Below are 12,827 nucleotides of genomic sequence, written 5' to 3'. Positions count from 1 at the left end.
TGAATTGCCATCTTTTGTTTTATTTTCTCTTTACAATTCTTTTATATTGCCTCATTTGTTGTATTGTAATGTCGTATGGGGAAACACTTTTAATTCCAGACTTGATAAGTTATTCAAATTACAAAAGAAAGCAATTCGTAATGTTACAAAATCTCCATATTTAGCTCACACTTCTCAGTTATTTAAACGATTGAATACACTTAAGCTGCACGATATAAATAAACTTCAAATAATTTCTTTTATGCAACGCTTCCACACAGATACACTCTCTCCTTACATCATTAATATGTTCACATTAGATTCAAATATACACACTCATAACACACGGAGCTGCAATAAAGTTCATCAATGGAAATGTCCTAGTACGAAATTAAAACAAACTCTTCGTCATACAGGACCAGTTTTTTGGAATGCAATTATTAACCCAGATAATTATAATAAGCAACATAATAATTTATTCAAGAAGCAGTATAAAAGACATCTTTTATCTTTTTATTAAGATAGCATTGAGGTATCTAACAATTCTTTCTATGTTCATTTCGGGGTTGTTTTTTGTGTGTGTCTGATGTTCCTTTGTGTATCTTCTGTATAAAACTGATTTATGATTAATGAAAACAACTTTGATTCCAATTCTACACGATTTGTAACAACGGTGTATGCGCGCCTACAGGTCTTATTGGCTTCTTATGTGTACACCATTTTCCATTTTACTTGTTGCCTTTTGTATTCTGGAACAATTCATGACTGTAATTCTGATGTTGTTGTTGTGGTTTCTTTTACATGTCATTGTTGTTTATGTTCATCTGTAACACCGAATGCTTCATGTTGTTTTATTGTGATTGAAATGGAAATAAACGAATTGAATTGAATTGAACTGAATTATTTGAATTATGGCATCATAGCTTGGGGGAACACACATCCAACATATCTCGACAGACTGTCCCATCTCCAGAAAAAAGCTCTTCGAATAATTTGTCATATTTCTTGGAGAGCCCACACCGATGTTTTATTTTCTGAGAACAAAATTCTAAAGATACTGATATTTATTATTGTTGTCTTGGCCAATTTATGTATAAACTTTCTAATAATTTGTTGCCGTCGGTCTTCACGAGTATGTTTGCGAGAAACCACTCGTTCCATAAATATCCGACTCGTCACTGAGATGAATTCCATCTGCCTTTAGAACTATGTTTACACAATCTATATTTACATTTGCTGGACCTAAATATTGGAACAACCTTTCTAACAGATTAAGGACATCTCCAAGTTTAAGTTCTTTTAAGAGTAATCTGAAAAAAAAAATATTCTGAATAGTTATAAGAATTGTTGATTCTTTATTGGTTGCAAAGAAGTGTAAAATCCAACCTTATATTCTGTTGAAATTACAACTAAGCGGCTCCATCCATCCATTACCTCTCGTGTCCTATTTTTTTTTTGTCTCTTATCTTCACTCCACGCATTAAGCTGTTTTCTCCCCCCCCCCCTCACACACACACACACACACACACACACACACATACTATTGTTTCCTATCTTTTCCGGCATGACAGCGAGTATAGTGTAGGGATTTGTTCAGGGTTTTGTTTCGGATAAGTTAGGTCATAGGTCTTTTTGTCTTAGTTTCTTTGTTTCATCCATTTTCAATATTTATCAGTCAATCGATCATATAATTTCTTGTATTACGTGTGGGGGAAATGCAGCCTACAAGCTCAGCTTTTTAGCATTCCTCCCCATTTCCAACATTTTCCTATACCTACAAGTTTTCTGTAAATTTATCCTTTACTTTGTATAATGACATTTATGCACTGTATTCAATTTTTGTAATATACTTATATGTTTTGTTGGAAATGAAAAATAAGTGAATGAATGAATGAATGAGTAAAACGGTGCCATGAAGATTTTTCCATTGAACTCACCATCATCTCTTATTGCTCTGAAGACATTGTGAAAGCAACGTGCAAGTGGCAACACATGAGGCATGACAAGATGTGTAGGCCTGTGTTATGGTCACATTCACACAACCTTGTAGAAATAACATGGCCTAGGAGAAGAATCAAATATGTATTCACTGAGGTACACGATACTTGACAAAAAGAAATCGCTCTGTAAAGTTTTCGTAAATTGGACATATTCAAGTGAAATTAATGCAGATCATTTTTTTTTTAAACTAGGCCTACGGTTTGAAGGCTGAAAATACATTGTCTGACCTAATCACACATACTTATAAAGAAAATTAATACGTATACATTTCCCATGCCGAAACCAAGATACCTTGAAAAAAAAGAAATAAAAATCTTTAGGCGAAATTTTGTTAGAGACAGAAGGCAATAAAGACGTTGACTTTGCACTCCCCGTAACCCTTGGAATGTTATTACACACTCCATATTCCTCTGTACACTCTGTGTGCGGGCGGTAACACGTGAAGCGTGACAAGATGCGATGGCATAAGCTATTGAAATTTTCGCACAAACTAGCAGCGCAAAAATGATATTCAGATAAAGATAGGTAATGAATAGAATCACGCAAGCTTAAAGAAGGGTGCACAATACTTGAAATAAATGACATGGGATTGCGTCCGTAAATTCGCCATGGGACTATGTAAATCAAAACGGGAAGCTTTTTGTTAACATCAAACGTTTCCACTGTACTTGTTCAAAAATCCAGACTATCATTATTCTCCTCTAAAAAACATATTCTTTGACAAAGCTCTGCAAGACCTGTCCGCCAAACCCCACCCCCCTCCCTCCACCAAGCATGACTCGTCCGATCACCAGGGGAACAGACAATTGTTATGATTTTTTTTTTAACCGTCTGTATATTGGAAACCCTCACCTTCCGCTATAGAAAGCCAAGTATGATTCACAGGCATGATATGTGGCGGGAAGGTAAGATGTGCGTATATTATGTAGCATCAGTTGATCTAATTTGAAATTGATCTAATATGACTGCTATTTAGATAACGTATAAAATAATATTATAACGTCTACAACAGCAAAAGTCTCTAGTATATGCAATAGTCACCCGTTTCCAGCTATTAAGGTGCATTAACTTAAGAATTAGAATTAGGGAAATGTGTGAATCAAAAATATGAAGAGTTTGTTTGCAAAAACCGATAAGTCCATTTTTGAAGATTTTGAAGTGCGGTCTCTGTCATAAAGTACAAAAAAATACCTTTTAAATGATATATTGGTCACTACATATAAAGGTATATTTTTGAAGTTATGGTCAAAAGAAGCAAAAATTTTCTTATTATTCTCTTTATTTTTCTTGACCTTTAATCGCAAATATCTCCATTTGGCAAATATGGACTTATCGGTTTTTGCAAACAAACTCTTCATTTGTTTCTTGATATACATATTATCAGTACATTGTAAGCAATGATAATTTTCCAAAAATGATTTGATTTACTTCAACCAAAAAAGTAAAGTGTAAGGTTTCTTTGGTTATTTTTTTTTTCAGATACATTGAAAAAAGAAATGAACCTGGCCATCCCCACACATTGTCCTACCCCTGTAGATCCACAAACTGTCCTTTGCAGTATTTGATGATAGCTGTAATAATGTCTTTTTTTTTCAGTAAATTTCGATAATCCACCTGATACTGATATATGGACAGGGGGAATGAGACATTAACCACAATACATTTAATGAACCAAAGGAAAATAAGGAAATGTCGACCAATTCACAGTATACCCACCCCCTCCCCTTCCCCTCAAACCGGGTCCGCATAATGATATCCCTGCTTAGGGAAACATTTCATGTAAAAACAGACCAGTTTGGGTTGCTCCCCGTATTGTTGCTAAGAAAGTGAACATCATAGACTAATTTATGTCCCGTGGCCTAGCTGCCAACTGCAGGCAGCTCATCATCTCTCAGAAAATATTCAATTACCATTAATCCTGCATCCCCACCGGTTGGCATGGAGACCAATTGCCATTTTACAGTCACCCTTCACCTGCATTCTACCAGCCTCAGTTATGCCGCTCCTATGTGTCGGCAAAATGTATACTGCTTGGCAATTGAAGTACCGAAACCAATATACCGGTATTAAATTATGCTAGTATGCACGTTCACAAAGAAAAAAACAAAAACAATCTCATTAATTTTGTCATTAATCAGACCGTTTTCACGTATTGGATCTTTTCTATATAATTTTCTACCATAAAGCGCTGTGCTATTGTGGTTAAGTCACTATGAGAGTATTTGTTCATATACATGCACATCAAATTAATAACACACGCACACACACACACACACACACACGCACACACGCACACACACACACACACACACACACACACAGAAGGAAACCCTTTCCATTGACTTTAAAAAAATAACTCCAGTGTACTTCAACCGTTTCAAAGTGCATTGTTACGTATTTGGGCTTATCGACAATAGAGGGCGCCAATCCCATGGCTCTCTGTAGTAGTAATACCCCAAACTGATGAGCTTAGCCCTTTCCGGCAATAACATTCAGTATTATATTGTTATTATTAGTATTATATGTTAATGTGTATGTAAATATTGTGAAAGTTGATTTGATTCATAAAACAATTCGATAGAGTTATCTGGCAGGTTATATTTTTTTCGATGAATCATTTTCTGGAAAAATGAATGTAGTACAATCTTGCCGAAGAGGGCGGCGTTTGTTTTGGTTTTCGTTCATTTGATAACCGATAAATTCATGTTCATTAGACGGTATTAGGCGAATTCCAAATTCTTTTCATTACAAGGGTTGATAAACGCAATATTTAAGAATCATGTGAATGTTATTTGAGCTCAACTCCATAAATGGAGTAATCATCGTTGTCGCTTTTTTTTATATAAAATGTGTGTGGATATTATTTCATACAAACCTTTTTTTTTCACATGAATAATATCTCCGAATTGACTGATCTGATTATAATCTGGGTCTTTTTGACGTGTAAATGTCCAAGAATGATTTTCTTGTTGTTTTTCTTGCCATTTTCAAAAGAAACTAGTTAATTCACAACTCTCCAACCAGTCAACGAGACCCTTATCGCCTTCCATGTGCTCGCACAATTTTCGCGAATAACACAATTATGCATGCGGAGCCGAAATACTAAAACGATCCCCCCCCCCCCCCCCCCGAGCTCATTTTTACCAATCTCATCCTTTAAATGCAAATTAAGACAATACTTATTGAATAACTACATCGATTAAGCTCATTCAGGACTATCCCATTGTACCGCACTGTTTGGTATGGTTGTTGTCATATTAAATCAGAGTTAAGCCCAGCTATCTGCGCTCCCAATTTCTGCCACAGTGTTCATTTGTTTGTTTGTTTATTTCATTTCCATCTGAGGAGATGGCTGGATAGCCCATATTCAGCTGCAGTAGCTGGTCTTCCATGGGGTCCAGTTGGATGTGAGGTGGGACCATTTCACCGGGTTAAACACCCTGCTCTTCGCGATGAATTAATGAAGCGGGATCTTTACGTGTATGAGTTGTTACTCTCTCAAACACGGAACCTCCATTTCATGTCCTATCCGAGGGATAGAGTGTTTTGCCTCTTTCTAGAGGGGACGGTATGCTTACACACAACATTGCTCAGTCTAGACTCGGGTTCGAACCCGGGCCGCGTGATAGTGAGGCAGACGCTCTGCCGACTGAGCCAACTCACCGTATTTCTTCATTATTGTCTAAAGACATTGGGGGCGCGGTAACAGCTTGTATTGTTATTTTCACTGCACTGCAACTGGTTGTTGGAGTGTGTGTTTTTGTTTTGTTTATGTGTTGTTGTTTTTTTTTATTTGTAGGTGCACGTGCTCTCTTCCCAAAACTTCCTTGTCTCTTCTCAAAGACACGAAAAGTATACAATAATTTTCCAATATTGTCTAAATCTACCATTGTCACTATATGACCTACATTGACTCAGATTGTTATATTGTCAGAACGACAGTGGTTCATTCACTTGCAATATGTGGCTTATCCGACCCCAAAGTGTGCATTAGAGAAGAATTTGCTATATCCCTGAATATTTGCATTTGGTGGTTTTTTTTTTCTCTATGTTTCAGTCATTAAATGTGTTGTACCCGTGCACAAAAAAAAAAAACGTTACGAATATTAGCTGTGTAAATGACTATGTAAGTATTTTGTTGATTTGTGGATTTGTATTGATTTTGAAATGCAGAAATAAAAACTGAACTGAACTGAACTGAACCTCATTTCAATATTTACGCTCGATTTTCACTGGGACCTCCGCTCGACGAGCTTGCTTCTATGTAGGTTACATCATATTTCTTTAGCATTCATTCTCAAGTTCCAACTTTCATAGGTAGACCACTATGCTATACTGTATATGTTTGCAATATTCTATGTATATCTCCTAGATGGATATCATGTATTTCATTTTGTAATATTATGTCTCCTAGCTGGATAACATATATAATTCAATTTCACTGTATTTGATGTATTTCTTTATAGGTAAATATTCAAATAAATTGAATTGAAATGAGTTTCAATTGACAAAGATAATGTGAAATATCATTCGTCAGACCCGTTTTACTGTATAATCTATCTACAGAAGTTTGCCGGGCCATAGCATTTCAGCAGTCCTGCACAATGTGCTTCCATGAAAAGTATCTCATCATTTAAGAGTAATCGGACATTCTGAGGAAATGGGTTTGCTGACAAAACTTCCTAAAAGGGCAAAATATCCTATACACGTGGTGAAAGATTTCCCTCTTCTTGATTTAAGGTTATTTTGAGAAAATTTTGAAGTGCGCGGGTGCTGTACTTCAGGAATTGTCCTTTCAAAAGTGATATTGCCTGATGAAGTACAGAATATCATAAGGTCATTTCTTTTCATCGTTGCTCATGTTTACGGAGCACAAGCACGCTATGTGTCTGTTAGGGTTTGGTCTTTTTGCGGATTATTTTAATTGATCATAATTATATAAACAAATATTGATTCCCTGAAATCTGAATAAAATTGAGTTGTGTGTCATTAATGATTTATCAGTCTTGGCCTATGGTATCAATAGGGTCAAATTTTGACATTACCGATACCGGACCTCAAGATTGATATAATGAACCAACGGAGATGATGAATTTATGATTAACATAATATGACAGCAAACCAGGTAATAATGCTGCAGCAAACAATGAAATAAAATTGATTACGTTCCTTGTGCTATTCGCCGCAAAGAAAACAGCATAACACAGAAGCTGAGAAATACAATTTCACCTCTGAATTTTAATCACATTCTACTCAGTCATAAAAATGCAGGCATTTAATTTACTTCAGTTTCGCTTTTAGATTACAAAAAAATGGAAAATAAACTGAGAACGCAGTGCTTGTTTATGCACGATTTGTTTACACCATCAATATTCCTAGATGATGAACTTAATTAAAATTTTAAAGACAACAGGAAAACCAGGAGGAAACACTGGGATGAAAGATTAATCATTTGTTACGGAAGTTCTACATGATTTTTTTTTTATTTTATGTTTAATGATGTAATAGTATAATGATTATGTAACCCTGCATCACAATCACACAAGAAATCCCAAGACATGAATTTTTACCCAAGGGCATATTCTGAAAGAGCTGAAGCTTTAGAATGATGTAATACCTAATTTACTCAATGCTCAATGCTATATACCCATGCTATAAATCGGACAAAAATTTGACGTAAACAATTGTGGCAACAACAACTAAAAAAGCACTCCTCCAAGCATGCAGCCTTTTAATAAGGACTTGGACAAACTAACTAACTTATAAGTAACTAACTAAACGAACAAACAAACGGTAACAAAAACATAACCTTCCCCTTGGCGGAGGTAATGAAGAGATTATGAGATTAAACCGATATTGAGCGTGCTTGATTAACATATTCTGTACATAATGAATGCCAACTTTCAAAGCAGTAGCATCATCAATAGTAAAGAGTGTGCGAATGATTTTCAAGAAATTAAATAGGGCCTATAAGAAAAACGTGATCACACTACTCTCTAGAAAAATCGAGTGAAAATATTCACTTTTGAAAGAGTGAATACAAAAAGAAAGTGAAATAAATTGGAGTGGATTTTGAGTGAACATTTTCCTTTCACTCATTTAGGAGTGACCTCAGGGATCACTACAACATTTCGAGTGATCCCTGAGGTCCCTCTTCATTTACGAGTGAAATGAAAATTTGCACTAGAAAATTGCTCCAATTTCACTCTAAATTAACTCTTTTTTTGTATACACTCCTTCAAGGGTGAATATTTTCACTCGATTTTTTAGAGAGTACTTTACCCAAAAAGGAGTTGTAGAAAAACAGCTGAAAAACCCCGTTTCCATTCAATTTATGATCCCAAACTAAGGGATAATGTAGAAGCAGAATGACTCTTTTTGAAAATAAGGAAAAATCAAATCTGACCTGTTTCACCTGTCTTGAGTCCTCACATAAAATAAAGGGGTGCGACTTTTTTTTTATTTTGTGATGCGCTGTCACATACACGTATACCATTGAAAAAAAAAAATCTCTGCAAAGCAATATCAAATTTGAAACAAAAAATAATTTGCTTCATTTGTAACAAGGCGAATTTATACAATAACAACTGAATTTTGATGATTTTAGCACATAGAGAGTAAACATGCTCCCGAACAGTCCGTATGTTTGATTTCTGACACTGAAGTAATTGACTTTTTGCAGACCAGAACATCATATCCTCCGTTGCATTACAAAATAAAAAATAATCATATTTTGGTGAGCAGTAAACCAAAGAAAAAAATATATATATAATATGATATTGTATATATATATATATATATAAAACCTTTGAATTTATACAATTATTAAAACAAACAAATAAACTATACCAGTTATTGAATGAAATAGAAATTCATCGTGTGTAGGAAAAATATTTAATGCATAAGTAGCAACGCTTTACGAAGCCCATCGTCGATTATACCGTGTGCCTCCCCCCCCCCCCAAAAAAAAAAAAAAAAAAAATCTCGTATAGCTACTCCAAGATCACTTCATCAGAGCTAGTAATAATAACGTACGATCGCCCCATGCCGAATTCTTATACTATACCACGAGGGCCGTCAGGCTGTTGACTTTGTTGCAGAAGTCCTAACTTGTACAGTCATTGTGCATAGGATGTTAATGACGAAGATGAGGAAGAAGAGACCTATCACACAGATGAGGGCTATCCACCATGGCTCAAGGGCTAGGGCGGAGTCGCTATCTTCCGACGGAGTGTCGCTGGTGGTGTCTGGAGAGCGAAGGAGGCAGAGAATGAATAGCAACGTGAACACGATGCACACACACACACACACACACACACTCACTCATACAAACGCACAACGATCTTATAGGTGGCTTTCATTACTTTTGCCAAATATGACAAAATGTTGGGTTACAGGTTCTTTCGTTTATTTGTTTGTTTGTTTGTTTGGCTTTTCTTTTCCTTTCTTTTCTTTTCGTTTATTCAAGAGGGATTTGATGCAGTCTTAGAGCCCCTGGGATGAAAAATTTTAACCCCCCCCCCCAAAAAAAGTAAAGGAATAAAAGTAATACGAGGAATCATGAAAAGACAGATTCAGGAAGCTGAATTTGCTAGGATCACAGCAATGCAATTCTAAAGATAAGCACGACTGAGTCTAATTTAGCCCATGATCGAGTGGCATTATTACCAATTTAGTGATTATTCATAGCATTGTCTTTGTTTTTGTTACATACCATTTGCGCGAACGTGAACGTTCGTTGTCCTATATGTTATGGCGGTTGTTGCATTGTAGTCCTCAATCGCACAAACGTATAGGCCTTCATCATCGGGTTTGACGTCGTTGATGATCAGGGAAAAGTTGTTTGTAATGTCGTACAGGCCTGCCTCGTATCCTTGACCGCTCTTTAGACCGGGACTACTACTAAGGTCGAGTATTATCAAAGAGATATTCGCAGGATCACTCTCTTTTTTCCAGGATATGCCAAGCACCGTCCTGGATGCCACACTGCACGGGAGGACACCTGGTTCTCCTTCGACCAGTTCCACAGACGAGTAATTAGCAACACCTTCGAAGTCATTGGACCCCTCCACAGCAATACCTATAATGATATGTACAGCCATTCATAGAAACCTCTCTCTTACACCTGCAAAAAAAAAAAAAGATTATATATTCACAATATACATGTGGGTTTTTTTTTTTTCACTTCGTTGTTCAGAATGAACGTCCCTGCAGAGATTAAAATATTACCCCGCTTATCAGTTGCTAAGATAAAATGATTCACGGTTTTCCTGAAATGAAGTTGTCTAGATGAATATTTCTCTCTTTTTTATATTCATCATCAACTGAGATTGTTCTGCGTTGATGCGATATCAGCATTGCTTATCTATGCAAAAAAAAAAAATGATTTATTATCTATCAATCTATTATCTAGTAACGACTATATGTTTACAACTCAATACTTAATCCGTAAAGTCTTTGCTTTTATCGGTCGCCTATGTCATTACCACGTTTAGTCAATGATGACTTCAAAGCGATGCATTTCGTAGCCGGATAGAAAATAGTCAGAATGAAATCTTAAGAATTTGTCTCTTAAGTGGCAATGTTAATCTGAGCAATAAACCAATTTATTCTAAGAGAATAATCCAGAAACAAGTGCTTAATAGTCTGCATAAAAACGAATTTTAGATTCATGGAACAACAACTAGTTAGTAATTCAAAATGAGCAAAAAACTTCAAATTTGACCAATACTCACAAGATGACAGTAATAATACAAAGAGTAGGCTCATTATCCTCTCCTCATGTAAGAAGTCCTTGCACTTGTCTGACATGTTTCTATCCAGGGGAAATCAGAATGGTTAAAAAACGTTGTAAGTAAACTTCAGTAGGCCTTTACTACAGGCATGCAGTAATCATTGAATAATTCGCAACTCGTTGAACTCCTCTGCCTTCTGGCATTGGTACTGCAGTTGTTTGTTGTTGTTTGTGTTTACGTTATTTTTTTTTGAGGGGGAGGGGCAGTGCTGATATCAAAGAGATGTCACAATCATGCAAGGGGAAAATCCCGAAATAAACTCACGCACCCACGTCACTGCAGGGAGTCTCACCTCCCATGTTACACGTAGCGAATCCCTGTAGACCGCTTTACACTCGGCCTTGTGCTCACCCGTTGCTTTATTGAATAGCAGTTCACATTTTTCAAAGTCTCAACCACAATGACTTGGCAAAAGGCTTGTGGCGGAGCCCTGGAACATGTTTGGTTCTTTCAACCTTTTGCTGGCTTTTATCCAAAAGTCAATACTTCACAACTTTGCCCTCCAGGCCCGGTCCTTATGTGCAATCATTATTCAAACACGGGAATCACAACAACAGTAACAGAGTATTAACGAATTTGGTGACAAAAGAAAGATCATGATATACAGACAAAAAAGGATGTAGGGTAAGGATGAGTATTCATGATTAGTAGAGTTTAATCAACTCAGCAGGCCAAAACCCCATTTATAAGGTCTTTACTATGAAGCAGTATATACGATAAATGTAATATATTCATACCATTGCAACAAAGCCAACGGTTGCAAGTGTTGCTACCTCCTCCCCCCCCCCCCCATATAGCTTCTCGTCATTGGGAAATGCTGTTTATTGTTTATGTGAATTATGTATTATTTCTCTCTGAGGCTGCCATCAACAACAAGCACTTTCTCAAAGGCATAATTTTCCATTTGCTGATAAAACAAAACCCCAGCATTTGTGGTTCAAAATAGTTAAAATGTGAATTAGGAATAGAAGAAATGTACAAATTTTAACCAGTAATCCATGTTGAGCATTGTTAAATATACAAAATGTGAACACCAGTCATAAGACAAATCTTTCCAGACTAAACAGTCTACATTGATGAGGAAAACTGTGATATCTCCTTATAGTTTAGACTTTATTAGTATATGTGACCGTGCATCACAAAACGAACCGTGAAAGTCGCACACACTGATTTTGCATGAGGATTGAAAATAAGTGAAATGGGTCAATCTAGCCGATCTTGACTTTTCCATATTTTCTGAAAGAGCAAGTCTTCTTTTACATTATGCTAAAATTTGTGCTCATAAAACGGGCAGGAAAGTGTATTTTTGAGCAGTTAATTTTGAACATTTTTTTTTGGTAGAAAAGTGTGATTAGGTGTGTATTTAGAGTCCCCTTTTCATTTCTGAAAAACCTTGTACACACTCTTCACTTTCAACTCAAATAACTTTTGAAAGGATAGTGCTACATCTTTGAGGTTGGCCTGCATTATTGACAGAATGTAGTAATGAGGCCTGCTTAATTTCACTTTAATCTGATAATCCCTTCATTGATGTTACTCCGGTGGTCTACTTCCTGTTTTTGTCTCATTCATCTAACAGCCAGCACGGTTTGGTAAAGATTAAGCGTTTGAATAGACACTGTACTTCAGATCCTCTTTTCTCAGTTCACACTTTTCCCGAGTTTGTGCTTTCTTTCCAATATTTAGATAGGTTAGGAGTGTCCATTTGATTTGAGTTATGCATTATTCTAAAACTTAAAGTCTGCTCTTTCAGAATATGCTCTTAACTAAACATTCATGTCTGGCGACTTTTTGTTTGTTTTGTGGTGCAGGGTCATATGTATGGTAAGATGTATTGTAATACAGCTGACCTAAACATGTCCACTCAAATTGATATCTTGAATATCTTTTTTCTTTTAATCACTGCTCCCAAAGGTAAACATGCCCTTTAAAGATAGAAGGCACCTGCATTTTGTTTTTTTCTTTCTTTCTACATGGAAGCAAGTGTATCGTCGATTTACTGTGATCTCATTGTCGTTATGTAATGTGTAATAATTAATGCTAAACTTCAAT

This window comes from Diadema setosum, chromosome 6 (genome assembly GCF_964275005.1).
Source record: "Diadema setosum chromosome 6, eeDiaSeto1, whole genome shotgun sequence".
NCBI classification, from domain to species: Eukaryota; Metazoa; Echinodermata; class Echinoidea; order Diadematoida; family Diadematidae; genus Diadema; species Diadema setosum.
The sequence above is the reverse complement of the archived record's forward strand: the minus strand, read 5'-3'. Positions refer to the sequence as shown.